This window comes from Schistocerca piceifrons, chromosome 1, assembly GCF_021461385.2.
Source record: "Schistocerca piceifrons isolate TAMUIC-IGC-003096 chromosome 1, iqSchPice1.1, whole genome shotgun sequence".
Taxonomy (NCBI): Eukaryota; Metazoa; Arthropoda; class Insecta; order Orthoptera; family Acrididae; genus Schistocerca; species Schistocerca piceifrons.
In genome coordinates this window covers 9,198,231-9,217,401 of record NC_060138.1, presented here as the reverse complement: position 1 = coordinate 9,217,401, position 19,171 = coordinate 9,198,231, and the positions used below count along the sequence as shown (strand labels likewise).

Here is a 19,171-nt window from a genome sequence, read left to right as displayed (position 1 = left end):
ACAAAGGAGTTACATCAATCACTGCTGCCTACAAACTGTGTGACTTACTTCCCGCACTTGCTCAAGGTAGCATGCCAATTCGCCTTTCGCACCTTTTCCACTCCCCACAACCATTTTCGTTTCAAACAAAAGCACACTGGCTTTTACATAACACCTATTTCTTACATTGTTCCTAAGCATGACCATTTCTTAAATTGTCAAATTTACATCAACATGAACAATTTATACACACAAATATTTTTAAATACAAAATGTTATCAAAACATTATTTAGACCCTTGGTATCCTTTGTAGAGGACTTGGGCAGGTTTGTCCCATCCTAGTACACATTATTTTGTTACTTCCCTTCAGATATTCCATTTAGCTACATCTACAATAATTCCCAATGTTCTGCCTTTTGAGGTGTCCAGTGCGGGTTGCTCTCCACTTCCTGGGTGTATTGTATCGAGTTAGTTTTTTCAAATTTCCATGTGGGTTTATCAATGTATTTTGTAACTGATATTTCAGCACCAATGATAACTTTTGTGAGCCAATGTACACTCCTTGAAAAATGTTTCAGTACTACTATTGAGTGATTCAGTGGTAATTTTTTCTCATCAGTGGAAAAGATGGATGGGTCAGGTTTTGTATCAGTTTCCATCTGCCTGCCCAAAACGTTTTAAATTCCTTGGCATCAAACTTAGATAATTTCTTGTGTGTTGATCCATTCGAACAATGGTTCTCTATTTTTGTCTCTATTTATGTATCTCCGGGTTGTGTTTTGGAATTAAAATCTTAAACATATACGTGCTGTCTAGTTGCTGTGTGTAAGACTAGTGTCAGACACTTTCCGTTAGGTGATTTGTGGACTGATGTAATAACCAGGCCTTTGAGTTTTATCCTAATTACTTCTACATCACTAATTTTCTGACAGCTTAAGCCAGCATAATCCAAGAGCTGTTTCTTTTTTCATTTATTGTGGATGCACCTAACAATTGAGAGGAGTATTGATATTGCTTTATATTGCATAATCTTGCATGTAGCTGCTGAATTATCACCTAAATGCATTTCCTATAGAGCTATAATACTGATGGCATGCTCATCATCTAATTTGCTTTGGTAACTGCATTTGTCACTTGTTAATCCTACGTTAATTTGCATAATATGGACACCTTGCCTGATAATTTTTGACTGTAATCTCTGAGAAGTGCTGGACCATCTTTTGTGTAGAGTTTTTGCTGGCTGCTCCTGCAGTCACACTGCCTTGGTGCACCATCTCAGGGGTTGTCTGCATGCCACACAACAGTCTTTTTGGTGTCCAGTGTGAATAATTCACTGGTAAATATCCTGTCCCATACACTTTTGTTTGTAGACAATACTTCTGTGTTAGCTGAAAATAGAAACCCCGAGCCAGGAAGCAGTAGTCTCAGTACCTCAGAGAATTAGTTTCAGGTAAAGTATATGGATCTAACATATCTAAAATGCACATGGTTTAGTTTGGAAACCACACAAACACCCAAATGTACACACCGGCACTAGCTGCAGGGGGGGGGGGGGGGGGGGGGGGGGGCAGAGTGATTGGAGAAGACAGTACATGGTCTGAATGGGAAAAGATTGGTGTGTACAGAAGCGAAAAGGTAAAGTGATACAGTGGGAAACAAATTAGCAGAGGTTTAGGTCAGGTGGATGGCACTAGATGTGCTGGAGAGACAATTTCCACCTGTGTAGTTCAGAGAAACTTGCACTGGAAGGGAATATCCAAATGGTATGTCTAGTGAAGCAGTTGTTGAAGTGGTGTACAGCCTCTTGGCAACTGGAATGTCAAGTCTGTGGTTTGCCACAGTTTGGTGCTAGACATTACTGTGAGTGAACAGTTGGTTACTTGTCATCCCTACATGGAAAATTGTATGGTAATTGCAGCATAGCTGATTTTTAACAGGTTGCTTTTGCACATGATCGTGCCTTTTATATGGTGGGAGATGCCTGCAACTGGACTGCTGTAGGAGGTGGTGGGTGGATTTGTGGGACAGCTCTTGCACCTGGGTTACTCACAGGATTAGGGGCAGACAAGGATGTTCTCTAGATTGTGCAGGCAGTGGAACACTACTTTGCAGGAAGTGGGTAGTATCTTGAGTACAGTATACCCCATCTGAGATAGTCAAAGCCCCAGTGAAGAATGTGGTTGAGCTTTTCAAGGCCTGGGTGATTAGATGAGTGCTGACCATTGTCTGGTTAACAGGGTTACAGGTGTGAGATGAGGAGATGGCACGGGAGATCTATTTATGAATGAGACGGATAGGATACTGTGGCTCTGGTAGTGCTATTGCCATATTTAGACAACTCCTGCTTTCCACTGGGGATAGTGAGTCCACGTGCGACAAGGCTGTATGGAAGAGACTTTTTGACATGGAATGGGTGACAGCTGTCAAAGTGGAGGGAGGTACTGTTGGTGGTTGGTCCACTTGACATGTGTTTATGGATATCGACGTCTAGTGATATGGCGCATTGAGTTGAGAATAATTGGGTTAAGATGATTTGGGAGTAGGTTTTTAGGTTATGGAAGAAGCAGTCTATACCATGAGTCCAGATCATGAAAATGTCTCAATTGCTCTGAATCAGACAACACTAGTTATGTGGATTGTGACCAGTAATGAGACAATTGACCATCACAGGCTGTGTTCAAAATGACCACTGGCAGCAACAGTATATGCTCCCATTCTGGTATGGAAAGACTGCTGCACACATACCAGTATTTCAGCAGGGACAATCCGACAGGCTGCAGTAATACATCATTGCATATCATCAGATGTAGTTGGTATGCCCTTGTAGACAGTATTTCAGCTTTCCCCATAGAAAAAAGTCTGCAGGCATGAAATTTGGCGAATGGGTCAACCGAGATACAGGTCCTCTGCATCCAATCTAATGATTTGTAAACAGTTTGTGAAGCCATGTTGTACTCAGTGCACTGTGGGTTGTACAGCCATCGTATTGGTACCACAAGTTGGTCCTAGTCTGCAGAGGAATCTCTTCTAGCATCCGTGGAAGATGATTTGTTAGGAGGCTGTGATACTTGTGCACATTCAGTGTTCTTTCTAAGAAAAATGAGCCTATGAGCTGATGGTTCACTGCCCCACACCACACGTTTACACTCCAAGGATGCTGACATTCCACCTGCCACAGCCAAAGAGAATTGTTAACAGACCAATTGTGCTTATTTCAGCACTTTACCAGGCCACGATTGTTAAAATTTCCTTCACCACTAAACAAGATACATGATACATCTGGAGTATCCTGTCTTAATGCCCATGTATGGAAGTTAACACAATTCTCTTGATCAATTCCATGCAGCTCTTTATAGAAAGGGATAAACCTATGTCAATGGAGAATGCATAGGACACTTGCCCGATTAATGCCATTTCCACATGTGATTGTGCAAGAGGTAACATGTGGATCAACTACTTGTTTCATCTGTTATGTTGCTAAGATTTAGGCTATGACTTCCATATAACTGGTTGAAGAGGTTGATAAATGATTGCCGAGATGCTTGACATTTATTGGTATTTATTGCCGCATATACTGTACAAGAATGAACTGCATTCTTCGTACACTCTCCATACACCATGAGCATGTCACCTTTTTCTGCGTTGGTAAATCCCATCGTCCACTCACGACCTTCTGATTGGACTGTCACACACTTACTGACTTGCAAGTCACAATGAACTCGAGGAACACACACACAATCACACTGCAAGGAAACAACATCATACCTAGCAACTACCCACACACACAAACACACTGTAAGCAAACAACATCATACCTAGCAATTACCCACACACACAAACACACTGTAAGCAAACAACATCATACCTAGTAACTACCCAGATTGAGTGGCACAAACTAGTATTGGTGTGGAAACTTTTAAAAATACTGTATCTCATTGACAACTTGTACTAGAATCCTGCAACAAACCCCACTGACATTCTGATTTACCATATTTTTAGTTTGTTGATGTCAGTAAGCACAGTTTCATTTAAAAAGTGTACATCTGCACAAGAAAGGATTTTTACAAACTGATGATTGGGTAACAATAATGAGTCCCTGACTACCAATCCATTCTGTCAAAGCCGCAAATCAATAGCACTTCATACTTGTGGTGCGAGCTTTAGGCATTTCACCCTGTGACTTGGTCTTCAAAAGTGAAATAATTGTGGGTCAGGATGTGATTGGGTAAGGGGATTAGGAAAGAGGTGATGGGTTTGGTATCAGGAGGATGTTTGGAAAGTGAGGCCATGGGCATGGGGGATGTTGCATCCATAGTAACCAGCAAGGAGTCATGTGGTAGCAAAACAGGAACTGCAGAAAGGCGGTGAAGGAAGTGAGCATTGTCTTCACTGTAGGATGGGAGGTTACAGACAATGGTTTGCATGTGATGTTCAGTGGGAGGATTGTACCCAGCCACAGTTGGACAAGTGGAGAGACCTGTGTAGTTGGGTTTGTGTAGTTTGGCGAATAGGTAAAAAGGAAGGAGTGGTGTGAGGAGGGAGATTGATCCAGGAGTCAGGTTATGGGATGGACTTAAGGTCTTGGAGAGCTGCTGGAGTCTTGGAATTCTAGGATGTGATCATGATTGTAAGGTTTGTATGCAGAGGTGTTAGAAAGTTGGTGAAGACTCTCAGCCACATAGTCACTATGATTCATGAACACTGTGATGAAGCTTTTATCTGTGGGAAAGATGATAAGGCACGAATTAATTTACAGGATATGGGTAGCTGTGTGTTACATAGGAGTGATGTTGGTCTCATTAGGGAGGATTTAGGAAAGGAAAGTAAGGCCGGGTTAGAAGTGACGAATTCCTGAAAGATAACCAAGAGATGACTGGCTGGAAGGGGAGGTTCAGGGTGGGAGGGAGGCTGGAACTGTTTCAAGCAAGGTTCTATGTGAGGTTTTTGTTGGCTGTTATTAGTGGGATGCATCATCATCATCATTTAAGACTGATTATGCCTTTCAGCGTTCAGTCTGGAGCATAGTCTTGATCTATTTCTACAGTTTTTATACCCCTTCCCTTCCAACACACACACATTAGCCACCAAGGAAGAGCCTACAGCTTTGATTCAACACCCCCCCCCCCCCCCCCTTCCAGTCATACCCTCATACCTCCCTAATGCACATTGAAGAAATTTCCACTGCAGAGATTAGGTAAGGAAAGAAGGTCCTTTACAAGTCCAGCACACTTGAATTTAGGTTTTGGGCTAAAGGTGAGGCCTTTAGAAAGTACCAAGACTTCTGCTGGGCTAAGAGTTGTGGCAGAAAGGTTGACAACAGTTTTACAGGATTGGTGTTTAAGATGTATACATCTCATGGAGGATGGAGGAATTTGTTGCGATTGTGGAAGATGGAGTATTGAACAAAGCATAGTTAGGGAGGTATGAGGGTATGACTGGGGTGGGGGGGGGGGTTTGAATCAAAGCTGTAGGCTCTTCCTTGGTGGCTAGTGTGTGTGTGTGTGTGTGTGTGTGTGTGTGTATGTGTGTGTTGGAAGGGAAGGGGTATAAAAACTGTAGAAATAGATCAAGACTTCACGACAACTAGCAGGTTTATATGGGTGGGTGTTGTAATAGATATGTGGAGGTGGAGGTGATGAGGCTTGCACAGGATAGATTAGTATTGAGAGCTGCAGCAAACCAATCTTCAGACTACCACAGCAACAACAAAAAGGTCATAAGATGGAAACAATTTTGCGTTGTAGTATCTCCCTCTGTTTCCACTCCATGTAGTTTTCACTTGTGGTAATGTGGCGTGTGTACAGAGATTTATCGGGTGTTAGTATTTTTTATTGTACTATATTAACAGGATTTATCAAGAGTGGTGATAACATCAATTTGTGACAATAAATCTTTGTCATGTGCAATCTATAATACTGTTGTTCCATTTGTAATAAACAATTTCTTTGATGCTGTTTTCCCAAATAAGCCTAAATTTTACTGTTATTCACATGGACAGAGGCAGAGTAAGACATGGGAGATAACTTCAGCTGATCTTCGAAGATCAGTTTCTTGAGACAGAGACAGTGTCATTATTGTTATTGTTATTGTTATTGTTATTATTATTATTATTATATTGAATTATTGTTAGTTAATACCCCCTTAAGGAGAGCAGTAAAGCACCATCAATTTTGAAGGCTTTTTTTCTGTCTCTTTCGTTTGTCTTTCAAAAACTTCTCATATATTCATTGTGATTCTTCTTCCTCTCTTCTGTACCGTTCTTCTCCATTTTCTTCTCTTTCAATATCTGCTGAAATTTCTGTTTTCCAGTTTTTTACTCTGTATTTTTTCCTGTCTGTGATGTCTTCTGTGGAGATGTTTAGTTTCTTGAGGTCCTCCATGGTTTCCTATACCCAGTTGGTTTTCCCTTTATTAGTCATAACGATATAAAAAATATTCTTGGTAAGTCTGTTTTTGTGCATAATTTGTATGTGTCTCTAGAACCTTGTCCTACTTTACCTGGTGTTGTTTTTAATCCTCTGTTTGTATTTGTACAGTTCTTTTGTCAATATGTTTATCCAGATCCCCTCTCTCTGAACTGGCCTGTAGATCTTTCCTTCTGTTTTTCCATCTCTTTGATTTTTGTTCTTCCCTTCATTGCTGTTGTTCTGAGGTGTACAAGGCCTGTGGTAACTACTGTACTACAGTGTCTTAATTTGGCAATGATGGAAAAACTTCTTTTGTTATAATTGTTCGATATAAGTCTGAATACCTTATGTAGTTTTGTGATTCTTTTTTCATTGGATGTTGAGTTCAGTCCCATTTTCTGTGTAATCTCTTCCAGGCACTGGAAACTTCCTTCATGTGATATCTTTCCATACTTTGTTACCAGTGGGTGTCTGTCTCTTTACATTGTGTCAATGTACAAGTTTTTTTCATGTGAGATTTGTAGTCCCGTTTTGACTGAGATTTGATAAAGAGTTTGTAGAGCTTTTTTGTCTTCTTTTCTGTTATTTGCTCTACAACATGGCATACATGACCTCGGCACTTGTTTCACCACACATGCCACCTGGATTCTTCCGCCAGACACCAGTTTCTCAGAACTCCGCAGGTGGGAACTAGCACTACAACGTGTCCTTGGTTCTCACCACCCACCTCGCCTTAATTTACGTTAATTTCTCCTGTCTCAGCATTTCTTCACTGTAATTACTCTTTGCTTCACTTCGTTTTAGCTTTATACATCTTTCATTGTCTTTCCCGTCTATTTTCACTGCCCCCTCCCACAGCTGTTGCATACAATACACTTAGCTTCTCACTCTTATTAACTCATGTACAGTTTTAGTAGTAATATCTGTCTTGCATATTACCCTGTCTTCCACCTTTAAGCTCTCAGGTTTCTGAATCTTGCCCAATGCAGTCCCCAACAATTAGTCTTTCCTTATCATCCTGTACGGTAAGTCACCCATGACCCACGGTTCTGGGTAACTTTCCCAAAATCTACCCCTTTTCTTAGACCTCTCCAGTCCTTTTCCTTCACCCTTCTTGCTTCCCCTGCAACCCTTCAGCCTGAAGAAGGAGTCACTGGCTCCAAACGCTTGCCTATCACAACAGTCTTTTATGTGTGTGTTCTGCCACTGCTTGGTGAGTAGATTTTTTATCTATCCAATTAAATAATTTTATAAAGAGTATCTGTGTGTGATGTTTTTATTGGTATACAACTTGTTATAAACAAAACTTATTTTTACCATTTAATATGTTTCCAGATATTTACCAGTGGTAAAGATGAAATTGGGTTGGTTGTGCTTGGTTCTGACAAGACACAGAATCCACTTGATTACCCAAATGTGAGTGTGGAATTCCTCTTGCACTGCCTACATGGCAGATGATATCCTTTGTGGAGAAATCATGGCAGATGATATCCTTTGTGGAGAAATCTTTACATGAAAGTGAAATAAAAACAGATTGGATAGATGGTGTTTTTGTTGGCATGCAAGTCTTGAAAGATGAGCTAGAGTAAGTATTTAAAGCTCTCTGTTTCATGACATTCCTGGAACATGTTCCAGAATGTGTGTTACACAAATCACAGTGACATAGTTGTGACTTTATAAACTTGAATCAATATGTTTTTGTAATGAAAAAGAAACAGAAGGCACAATACCTGCAGAAATAGGAAATTTTTTTGTGTGATTTTACTGTATGAATGTTTTCTACAGTTTTTCAACTCAATAATTAAGGAGGTATTGATACAAGGCTTTGCCAAAAATCCATCTGTCGCCTACAATTCCAGCCCTGTCACTGACATTCCCTACCCCACAATATGACTGGGCCACCATGAAAGCAGCCACATCATTGTCAAATTCACTGAAACTACTGCATAACAATTTGCTTGAGTATGGCTGCTGTTGTGGTCTTCAGTTTGGTTTAAGCACTGCGTCAATATCTTCTCTTCATAGCACTCGGAGGTCGCGATCTGCGACTGTTTTTACAAATGGCAAGAGAACTTTTCCTCTAGTTGCTTGTTTTTCAGTGAAAGATGCAAATATTTTAGAATGTAGTGCCCTATGTATATCTGTTAGAATAGCCACAAGGTCTGAAAGTTATTTTCAAATGATTGAGCTCTTCTACAGAGTATTGAAATTCACAGATTCTTCCAACCTGGTCCACCAATGTCTTACATACTCCTCTTCCTCCATGGATTGTTTCCAGCATTTGGAGATGAAGCATTAGGCAGCAAAACATGCCTTATAACCAAAATCTAATGAACATATAATTAAATTAACCAAAGATGTAATGTTGCACTCTCAGGTAAGACTGATCTTGAATGCAAAGCCAAAGTCGAAATTAAATGTACGCTGCAACATTCATCTCACTTTTTGTTATTGAAATTATTCACAGTGCCATAGGGAGAACTGAGTTTATGTGTTTTATAGAGTCAGATACACGCTGTGGCACAGGGTGCTGTCCGTTATTCTCTTGATTATGATGTCCAGGAGTGGTAGTCTTCCTTCTTCTTTGGTCTCCATAGTGAATTTGATTTTGTGGCGTGTGGAGTTCAGATGTACAAAGAAGTCAAGAAGTTTGTCTCTTCCATGAGGCCAGGTGACAAGTGTGTTATCCACATAACAGAAGAAGAAGAAGAAGAAGATGGATTTCCATTTGGATGACATCAGCGCCTCTTCCTCGAAGTGCACCGTAAACATATTCACAATCTCTGGTTAGAATGGGCTGCCTATTGCGACTCCATCTGTTTGCGGGAGGGGGGTGTGCCACGAGTCAGTGAAGTGGGAAAGTTGACCAAGTAATATGCGTGACGTGTCATACCTCGACCGATATTGAGAACAGTATAAAAAATTCAGAGGCATTACTTTTCAGCACTCCCATGCATATTCTGTATGCAAGAAAAAGCTTATGGAGCAGGTTTCTCATTCAGAAATTCTATTTCAGTGTTGGTTCTTTACACGAAGTCCGTGTTAAGCATAATGGAAGAAGGAGAAATGTTTATCAGCATTCCAGATTTGGCAGTGGCAGGCTCATGGTCTGCTGAGGCTCTGGTTTATTGTTTCACTATATTGCTGCTTGCATTGCTCAGAATCTCATTTTGTGCGAACATAGAATTGGTAGGTTCAGGAGGGCCATGCTAAATGCCTTGCAGGGCCTCAGTAGTGCCACCAAACTAGCACCTGAGAGGGCAGACAAGTGTTCACTCATGCGTACGTGATCCTGCAGTGAAGTTGTGTACATTTAGTCAGGAAGTGGGCTTGTATACAGTGAGACAAGTATCCACACAGACAATGTGATGGCATCTGGAGCAGCACAGACTGTCAAGCCCTTAATGCAGCTCTAGAGAGAGGTGAACTGACAGCGGTGCAACTGACAACAATGCCAGACACAGGAATGGCACTGTGTCATCATATCAGATGAGTCTCGGTTCTGCAACATCGTCACAATTGATGTACTTGTGTGTGGAGGCTCTGATGCCAACAGACCTGGCCAGATTGTACCTGTCATTCACATGCGGGTCCAGCATGTGATGTGATGGTATGGGGTGCAACTGGATACATGTCACAACCTCTGGTTCACATAGCCAGTAATTTGGACAGCAGCCATTGCATTTGTGTTTTGTTAAGGCCTATCGCTGTGCCCTATTCTCAAGGGCTCCGTGATGTTATGTTTTAACAAGATAATGCAAGACTACACATCACCTGAGCTGTACTGAGCTACCTCGATACAGAGAGTGTTCCACTGTTGCCGTATCCAGCATTTTCTTCAAATCTGTCACCTGTGTAGAACGTCTGTTCACTGGATGCCAAGAGATGGCTATGCCACCAGTCGCCAGCCACCAGTCGCCAGCCACTACAGTTGATGAACTCTGACATATGACATACAGTTGAGTAGCATGAAATGATGTACCCATGGCTGTAATCCAACCTCGATTTGATATCCAGTGTGATGAGAGCTGTTCTGCTGTTCCAGTTTCAATACTGAAGTTCATATATTATTTTTATGCTATCCTAACCAGATTGGACTGTGGTGTCATACAGCATAAAATATCTTACAACATGTTGAATCAGTGATGAGAAGTGTAGAACAGCCAGCAGGGGAAAGATGTTGGCAATGAGACAGCTTTTATGTAGAACAGCAGTACAGTGTTTCACAGTGCATAATGCTTCCGCAGATTGAGAACAAAATGTGTGATTTGCTTTCATCCATTTTCACAAACATAGCCTTGAAAAATAATGTTGACATTACTGTGCATTCACTCTGAGGCATATTGCACTCTGAGAATGTTCATCGAATTTAGTTACTTTGTATTATATTTCAGTAACAGTGACATAATAGCAAATTGGACTGTATGAGTTTTTATGGATTTTTTTTCCAGAGACACCCTACCATTTCTTCAGATTTATTTAATTTGGGTATAAATCCTTTCCAACATATATGCTGTACACAAAATGTTGAACATAAAATGTAGCTATCTGCTGATTTAACATCTTGCTGAGTATACCAGTACAATGTTTTGTTGTAACAAATAGTTCAATGTATTTTACACACTTATAAACTTATTTATACAGTTATAGTAATTTATACCATTACATTAATGTTGTACCTTAATGTTCTGGAAGACGATATTATAAGGAGCCTCATACTTTTCCTGGATGATAGAGTTGTCTATAATGAATTATTGCCTGGAAAAAATCTGCACAAATTTGAGTCAGATCATAACATTTCAAATTGGTCCAAAGATAGGCAACTGAGTTTAAGTTTTCAGAAATGTAAATTGGAGCACATCACAAAACAAATAAAAGACAGTATTGTATGACTACATTATCAAATAATCACAGTTTTAATTGGTCAACTCATACAAATATCTGGATGAAATGAAATGGTGACATAGACTCACTTGTAGGCAAAGCAGAATGCAGACTTCAATTGATTGGTAAGATACTGGAAAATGTAATCAGTCTATAGAGGACATTGCTTACAAAATACTTGTGTGGCCCATTCTAGAATATTGCTTAAGTATGACCCATAACAAATAAGGCTAATGGCAGACATTGAATGTATACAAAATAGTGTAGCATGATTGATCATAGATTTATTTGATGCATGGGAGAGCATCAAGAAGCTACTAAAAATTGGAAATGCCAGACAAGTGAAGATAGACGCCAAATATATGACAAAACCCAACTTATGAAATTTCAGGAACCTGTATTAAGTGAGGTATTTAGGGATTATACAATAACCGCATATGTATCACTCCTATAGGGACCATGAAGGCAAGATTAATTACAGGATGCACAGAACCATTTAAAGAATCATTCTTCCCACAATCCACATGAGCATTGAATGGGGAAAAACCATAATGTGTGGTACAACAATTTACTTTGTCGTAGAACCCACAGTGGTTTATACAGTGTGCATGGAGACATGGAATCAGTTGACAGTAGCTGGGTAATGGTTCATATTGATTCCCATTTCCCTGTTGCAGTAGGTGATCTCATGCCTCTAATTATTTTTTCATTGCTATCTTAACTTGCATTCTTCAATTCAGTTTATTAACCCTTCTTATCTCTTTGTATTAGGGCAAATGTACAGTTAACTTTTAAGGAATTTGTATTTTCAATTTATCAACTGGAGTTTTGTTTTATATGCAGCAGCAATGTTACAAATTATTTGTTTCAGTTTCTTTAGAATAATTTGCTGTTTCACAGGTGCCTTGAAGAAAATAAAAGATCTCGAAAGTGTCTTAATGACAACTGATGGCCTCATGTTGACAAGACAGCTGGTTGCCTTGCAGAGGGCAGGGCTTGATGGTCTGAACATCAGCTTAGACACCCTGCAGTCCCAATGCTACAACCAGATCACGATGAGGAAAGGCTGGGAGCGTGTCATGGCTGGCATAGATCTAGCCTTGCAACTTGAATACGACCCTGTGAAGGTATTACTAGTGCAGCTGTCATCGCATGCAGACTTTCATAAGCAAACGATATAAATCTGTTGTTAAAAATATCAGTACAAGAATCACCATTTTAAAGCAGTACGCCCTCACCCTCGCCCCCATCCCCGCTCCCACCCTCACCCCTGTCTCCACACTGCAGCTGTAAGTGAAGGAAGGTATATTAAGACAGAAGAAGTAAATTTTAGCTGACGATGCTAACAGTTTCATAGTTTATACAACGTAAAAAAGTATGCCTTGCAAGTTTACCAATTAAATATCTTATATTTTCCTCCCAAGAGAGTCTTATGAGACTCAAGATCTTTACAGTTTCTCTTTTTTTCTTTTGTGTCTTTAGTTTAAAATAAGTTTCCTCTATTGTGGTGTTGTTTTGAAAAAAATACTCGATTGTTTGGAAAAATTATTCTTAATTCTGTAGTCACAATTTTGTTGTGTCTAAGTACTACTGGTTTCAGTAGCAAGTACCAGCATCAGTTCATCTGCTGCTGCTACGGTCGCGGGTTCGAATCCTGCCTTAGGCGGGGATGTCCTTAGGTTAGTTAGGTTTAAGTAGTTCTAAGTCTGGGGGACTGATGACCTCAGACGTTAAGTCCCATACTGCTTAGAGCCATTTGAACCATTTTGCAAAATAAAAAGCTTCTGTACAACTGCAAACTAGACATACCATTTTCAGGGTGCAGTTCACATCTATTGAAAGCACAACAGTTACCTTTACTTTTAGTAGATAAGACACCTACTGGGGTAAGTGACTTGATGACTGCACACAAGAAGTTGTCATTTATTCCATATGTAGCTACCATGCAGACTCATATTTTGTATTAGTTTGTCCTTACTCTTCCAAAAGGTTAAACCTTGTCTCTGCAGCCACAGCTTCCTCTCTTCAGCAGTTGTCTTCATCTCCATGTGTGAAGAAAATCCCATTCATTGATCATATTGTTTAAGTAGGATGTTCTCAGTCATCCCCTTGTTTTCTTACCTACGATCTTGCCTTCAGAAATGTGTTTTAAAAGATTATCGTCTCCAGTTAAGTGTTCAGTGTATTTTGCTTTGCCCTGGCGCATAACTTTCAGTGGTTCTTTCTTCTCTCCTATTTCCTTTAATTTTTCTGTCAATGCAGCTAGTTCTTGTACTTCTCCTCCAGAACCACATTTCAGCAGGTTTGAGGTGAGCTTCCTTTGGCTTTTCTAATGTACAGATTTTGCATCTGTGTGTCAGAACACTCCACACAAAGGTCTTTACAAATATTTTCTTAATGTGGAAGCTGATATGTTTATTCAGTTGCAGCTTCTTCTTATTTTGGAAGGAACTCTTCACCTGTGCTTTTCTTTTCTTGAATGCCTTGAAATATTGATTGTTTTCTTGCAAAATGCTACTGAGATAGTGAATTTCAGTTCCTTTCTTGAGTTGCTCATTGCCTGTTCTTGTGTCAGTCCTACCTCCACCTCCTTTCTTGTCTGTAGCCATAACTTTTGTCTTCTTTGTATTCATTTTTAGCTTTAGTTTTACCACTTCTTGATTTAAGGCCTGAAACATTTTATTTAGTTCCTACTCTGATTTACTATTGCGATGTCGTCAATCTGCAGTGTATATGCATGCAATTAAGTTTCCATATCGACATCATGCTCCAAAAACCACTTAACTGTGTGTGGCAGGGGGTACGTCTCATGCCACCAACTGATCCCCTCTGCCTTGTTCCACTTGTGAACAGTGCTTGGGAAGAGTGACTGTCAGTACGCTTCTGTATTATCTCGAACTTCTCAAATTTTCTTCTCGTGATCATTTCGTGAATTGTATATGAGAGAAAGTATTATGTTGTCAGACTCTTCTCGGAAACTACTCTCTCGAAATTTGGGTAGTAAATCTTTCCGTGATGCACAACTGCTCTCTTATAGCATCTACCACTGGAGTTGCTGAGCATATCTGTAATGATGTCACAGCGACTAAATGATCCTGTGACAAAACACTCCGCACTTCATTGGATCTTCTTTCTCTCTTCTGTCAGTCCTACTGGGTAAGGACACAGAGGTAATTTACATTCACTTAAGATTCTTCCTGTGAATCTTAGTCTGGCATCTGCTTTTCTATTGCTGTTTTATGTGGTCGTTCCACTTTAAGTTTGCTCTGGATAGTTACTTCTAGATATTTTATGGTAGATTCTGTTTCCAGCAATTTGTCATTAATAGTGTAGTTGTACAGTATTGGATTTCTTTTCCTGTGTGTGTGTGTGTGTGTGTGTGTGTGTGTGTGTGTGTGATATGTTACATTTATTTATGTGCAGGGTCAACTGCCAGAGCCTGCATCATTCACCAATCCTCTGCAGGTCATTGTGCCAATTGATACTGTCTTCTGTTGTTGCTACTTTCTGATGGACAAGTGTAGTACCTGTGAACAATATTAAGGAACCTCTGACACTTTCTACTGGATCATTTATATACATTGTAAATGTAATGGTCCTATCGCATTTCCTTGGAGTGTTCCAGAAATTACCTTTTGATTCTTGTCATCTTTTCTTTGTTGTTGTTATTACTTCCTTGATGAACATATTAAGGAAGTAAGGTGATAGAAGGCACCCGTCTCTCACTGCCCTTCTGGTTTTCCTTCTTTCATATCCGGTTCAGTACTCTGACTTTTGTATATACTCAAAATTAATCATCTGTCCTTCCACTTTGGACATTATTTTAAGGAATGATGATATAATGGTAATCTGTTTATTAAACAATATTTTAAAGATACACTATGCTTTCTGATCATATAGTGGCTTGATGATGGAATTTGATACTGAAATTAGTAATCATTAGACAAAATAAAAGTGAAGCTATAATAAAAGAAAGTAATATTTTGGATCATGTCAGTTGTTGTTCCAAACAACAGCACATCAGGAATAGGTTCAAATGGCTCTGAGCACTATGCGACTTAACTTCTGAGGTCATCAGTCCCCTAGAACTTAGAACTAATTAAACCTAACTAACCTAAGGACATCACACACATCCATGCCCGAGGCAGGATTCGAACCTGCGAACGTAGCGGTCATTCGGTTCCAGACTGTAGCGCCTAGAACCGCACGGCCACTCCGGCTGTCCAGGAATAGGTACTAAATTATTTGTCCGCTGATGACCTCACAGCTTAGAACACTAAAACACAAATGTTAATTGTTTGTTATGTGCAAAAGTTTCATGACAGGATGTTGTGTCACCATACTTGGAAGACAATTATAGCCAAAGACAGAAATTTAAAAGAAACTGGCTCATTTGAGCTGCGGAGACCTAGTCGAGGATTCTCAGTAGATAATTGTTAGCACAGTAGAATTTACAAAGAGACAATGTCAGTTCGTGTGAGGGAAGGTTGATTGGTAAGTACCTATCAGCTTTCTCATAAAACTCACAATTTGAAGAATACACATCAAGGAAAAGGTAGAAGTCCAACAGTGTCAAATATAGACAATAATATCGATCATCCAACAGTTTTGCAAAATCCCCAGTTGTACTTACTTTACTTACTTACTTACTAACTTACTCAGATTTGCTGTGTACCATACAAGGAACTGGTTTCCACTAGTTCACTCAATCAGCTGCCACGTTCTCACCTTCCTCCAAGTTTGTGTCCATGCATTGAAGATTCATTGCAAAAGTTCCAAGTGTTAAAAGGTCTTCCTGTACATCTGTATCTGTCCATTGATTCCCACAACAGTGTTGATTTTGGGATTCTTCCACCTTACATGCGTAGAACAAAACCTGCAATCTTCAGTCTTCTTTCAACAATAATTTTGTGCAGGCTGTCTAGACGTCGTATTCTCAACACTTCATCGTTTGTAACTTGGTTGGGTTAACATCTTCAGAATTCGTCTATAGCATTGTTGGTGAAAAATATGGAGACTGTGTGCTGATTTTACTGACGTTTTCCAAGTCTCACACATATAAACGATAAAGGAGTACAGTCAAAGCTTTGTTGACATATTACAGACCTAATTGCCATATGGACTGATTTTCCAGTTCTGCTGGTGATTTCTGCATCTGTGACCTCATTATTACATATAAAGCTACCGAGATATGGAAATCTGTCAACATCTTGTAGTATCTTCTATTGCACTGTAATCGGGGAAGAGACGAGTAATTTCCACTTACTTCGCACATTCTGTTTGCCTTATCTCTATTAATTTTCAGCCCTACACAATAGGGCATTTAATGAGAAAGCAGATAAAAATTAACTTGATGCCTTCCAAGGAGACGGTCTCTACTAAGTCTCTACTCCTTCAAGTCTGACTATGTAAGTGTAGACCAGACATGGTTTAAATTCAGAGAAATAGTATCGACATCAATTATGAGATATATACCAAATAAATTGAAAGGATACCAAATAAATTAAAAGGGTGGTGCACAAAATATGTCAAAACTCAGCTGCAGAAGCAATGAAAAAAAGCATGTCAAAATTTAAAAGAATGCAAAATCTCCAAGATTAGCGATGTTTTACTGAAGCTCGAAACTTAGGGTGGGTTTCAGTGCAAGATGTGTTTAATAGTTCCCATAGTGAAACTTCGTTTTGAAATCTGGAAGAAAATCCAAAGAGGTTCTGGTTGCATGTGTAGTACACCAATGGCAAGACACAACCAATACCTTCACTGCACAATAGCTGTGGTAATGTTACTGATGACAGTGCTACTAAAGCAGGGTTACTAAACACGGATTTCTGAAATTTCTTCACCAAAGACAACAAAGTAAATATTGCAGTATTCAAATCAAGAGCAACTGCAACTGTGAGTAACTTAGTAGTAGCTCTCCTCAGTGTAATAAAGCAGTTATGTTTCTTTCAGAGAATGCTGATACAATAGCTCCATTAGAAATCATATATAGCCGCTCATTTGATAAAGATCCATACCTAGAGACTGAAAAGTTGCTCAGGACACACCAATGCTCAAGAAAGAAGAGAGGAGTAATCTACTAAATAACAGACTCATATCACTAATGTTGATTTGCATTAGGATTTTGGAACATATATTGTGTTTGAATATTATGAATTATCTCAAAGATAATGATTCATTGATAAATAGCCAAGATAGATTCAGAAATATCGACCTTTTAAAACACAGCTAGCTCTTTAGTCACACAAAGTAATAAGTGCTGTCGACTGGGGATCTCAAATTGATTCCATATTTGCAGATTTCCAGAAGACTTTTTGAAACAGTTCCTCACAAGCATTTTCTAATCATATGTTGTATTGTCTCAGTTGTGCAACTGGATGTGTGGTTTCCTGTCAGAAAGGTCACAGTTCATAGTAATTGATGGAAAATCGTCAAGTAAAACAGAAGTGATATCTGACATTCCTCAAGGAAGTGTTATAGACCACCTGCTGTTGCCGATCTACATTAAGAATTTAAGAGAGAATCGGAGCAGTCCTCTTAGATGATGCTATCATTTACAGTCTTGCAAATCATTTACTGTCTTGTAAAGTGATCAGATGATCAAAATGAACTGCAAAATGATTTAGGCTACCTATCCATATGATGCAAAAAGTGGTAACTGACCTTAAATAATAAAAATTGTTATGTCATCCGCATGAGTAGTAAAAGGCATCTACTAAATTTTGGTTACATGATAATTCACGCAGATCTAAAGGCTGTGAAGTCTACTGAATAGTTAGGAATTACATTTACAAATAAGTTAAATTGGAATGCTCACATAGATAATGCGGTGGGAAAGCAAACAAAAGACTGTGATTTAATAGTAAAACATTTAGAAGATTAGGATTACTAAAGAGACTATCTACAACTATACTTGTTTGTCCTCTTTTGGAGTATTCTGCATGGTGTGGGATCCTTACCAGGTAGGACTGACAGAGGACATCATTTAAAAGTTCAAAGAAGGGCAGCTCATTTTGTATTATTGGGAAACAGGAAAGTGCATGCCACAGATATCGCATGTGAATGGGGGTGGCAGTCATTAAAGCAAAAGCATTTTGCTGGAGCAGGTTCTTAAAATTTCAATCATCAACATTCTCCTCCGAATGTGAAAATATTTTGTTAGAGCCCTCTTACATAGGGAGAAATGATCATTGTAATAAAATAAGAGAAATCAGAGCTTGTACGGAAATATTGAAGTGTTTGTTTTTCCTCAAATGCTGTAGGGGAGTGTAATGGTAGATAAATAGGTTGAGGGTGGTTCTCTGAACCCTCTGCCAGCATTTAATTGTGAATTACCGACTAGTCATGCAGATATAGATAATGTAGATAGGCTTTCAATATTATGCACTGATTCTCTAAATTTATACATTGCTCAAATACTTTCGTGGCGCTTTAAAATAACACTTTACCAGTCTTCTTAATATGTATTTAGATAACCAGGTTGATAAGATGTTACAACAATACTCTCTTATTACTCCCCAGTTTTGGGTTTTATTAATGAACAAAATCACCGCAGTGTTCCATAACAATTATGGGCTGAAGTTTCCTGCTGGTGTAACCAATATGATTTTCTGTGTTTCTGAGCATACAGGTTGTGTACGCTGTTTGGAGTCTGGTGTATGCTGAATCAAATGTTTTTATTGTTGTGATCTTCCATCTGAAGATTGGTTTCATGGAGTTTCCCATGCTAGCCTATCCTGTGTGACCCTCTTCACCTCTGCATAACTACTGCAGCATACAATAACTTGAACTTGCCTACTGCAGTCAGTTTTTGGTCTCCTACAGTTGTTACCCCCATTATATTCACAGATGACCACATATTGTGGAAATTGCATATTGTAATGTAGGATGCAATAATAAC

The 19,171-nt window shown here is 39.3% G+C and overlaps 1 pseudogene; it reads left to right on the top strand.

The window, feature by feature from the left end:
* Positions 1 to 5,403: 5,403 nt before the first annotated feature.
* The window catches only part of LOC124799238, a 40,167-nt pseudogene continuing 26,399 nt past the window's right edge, over positions 5,404 to 19,171 (top strand).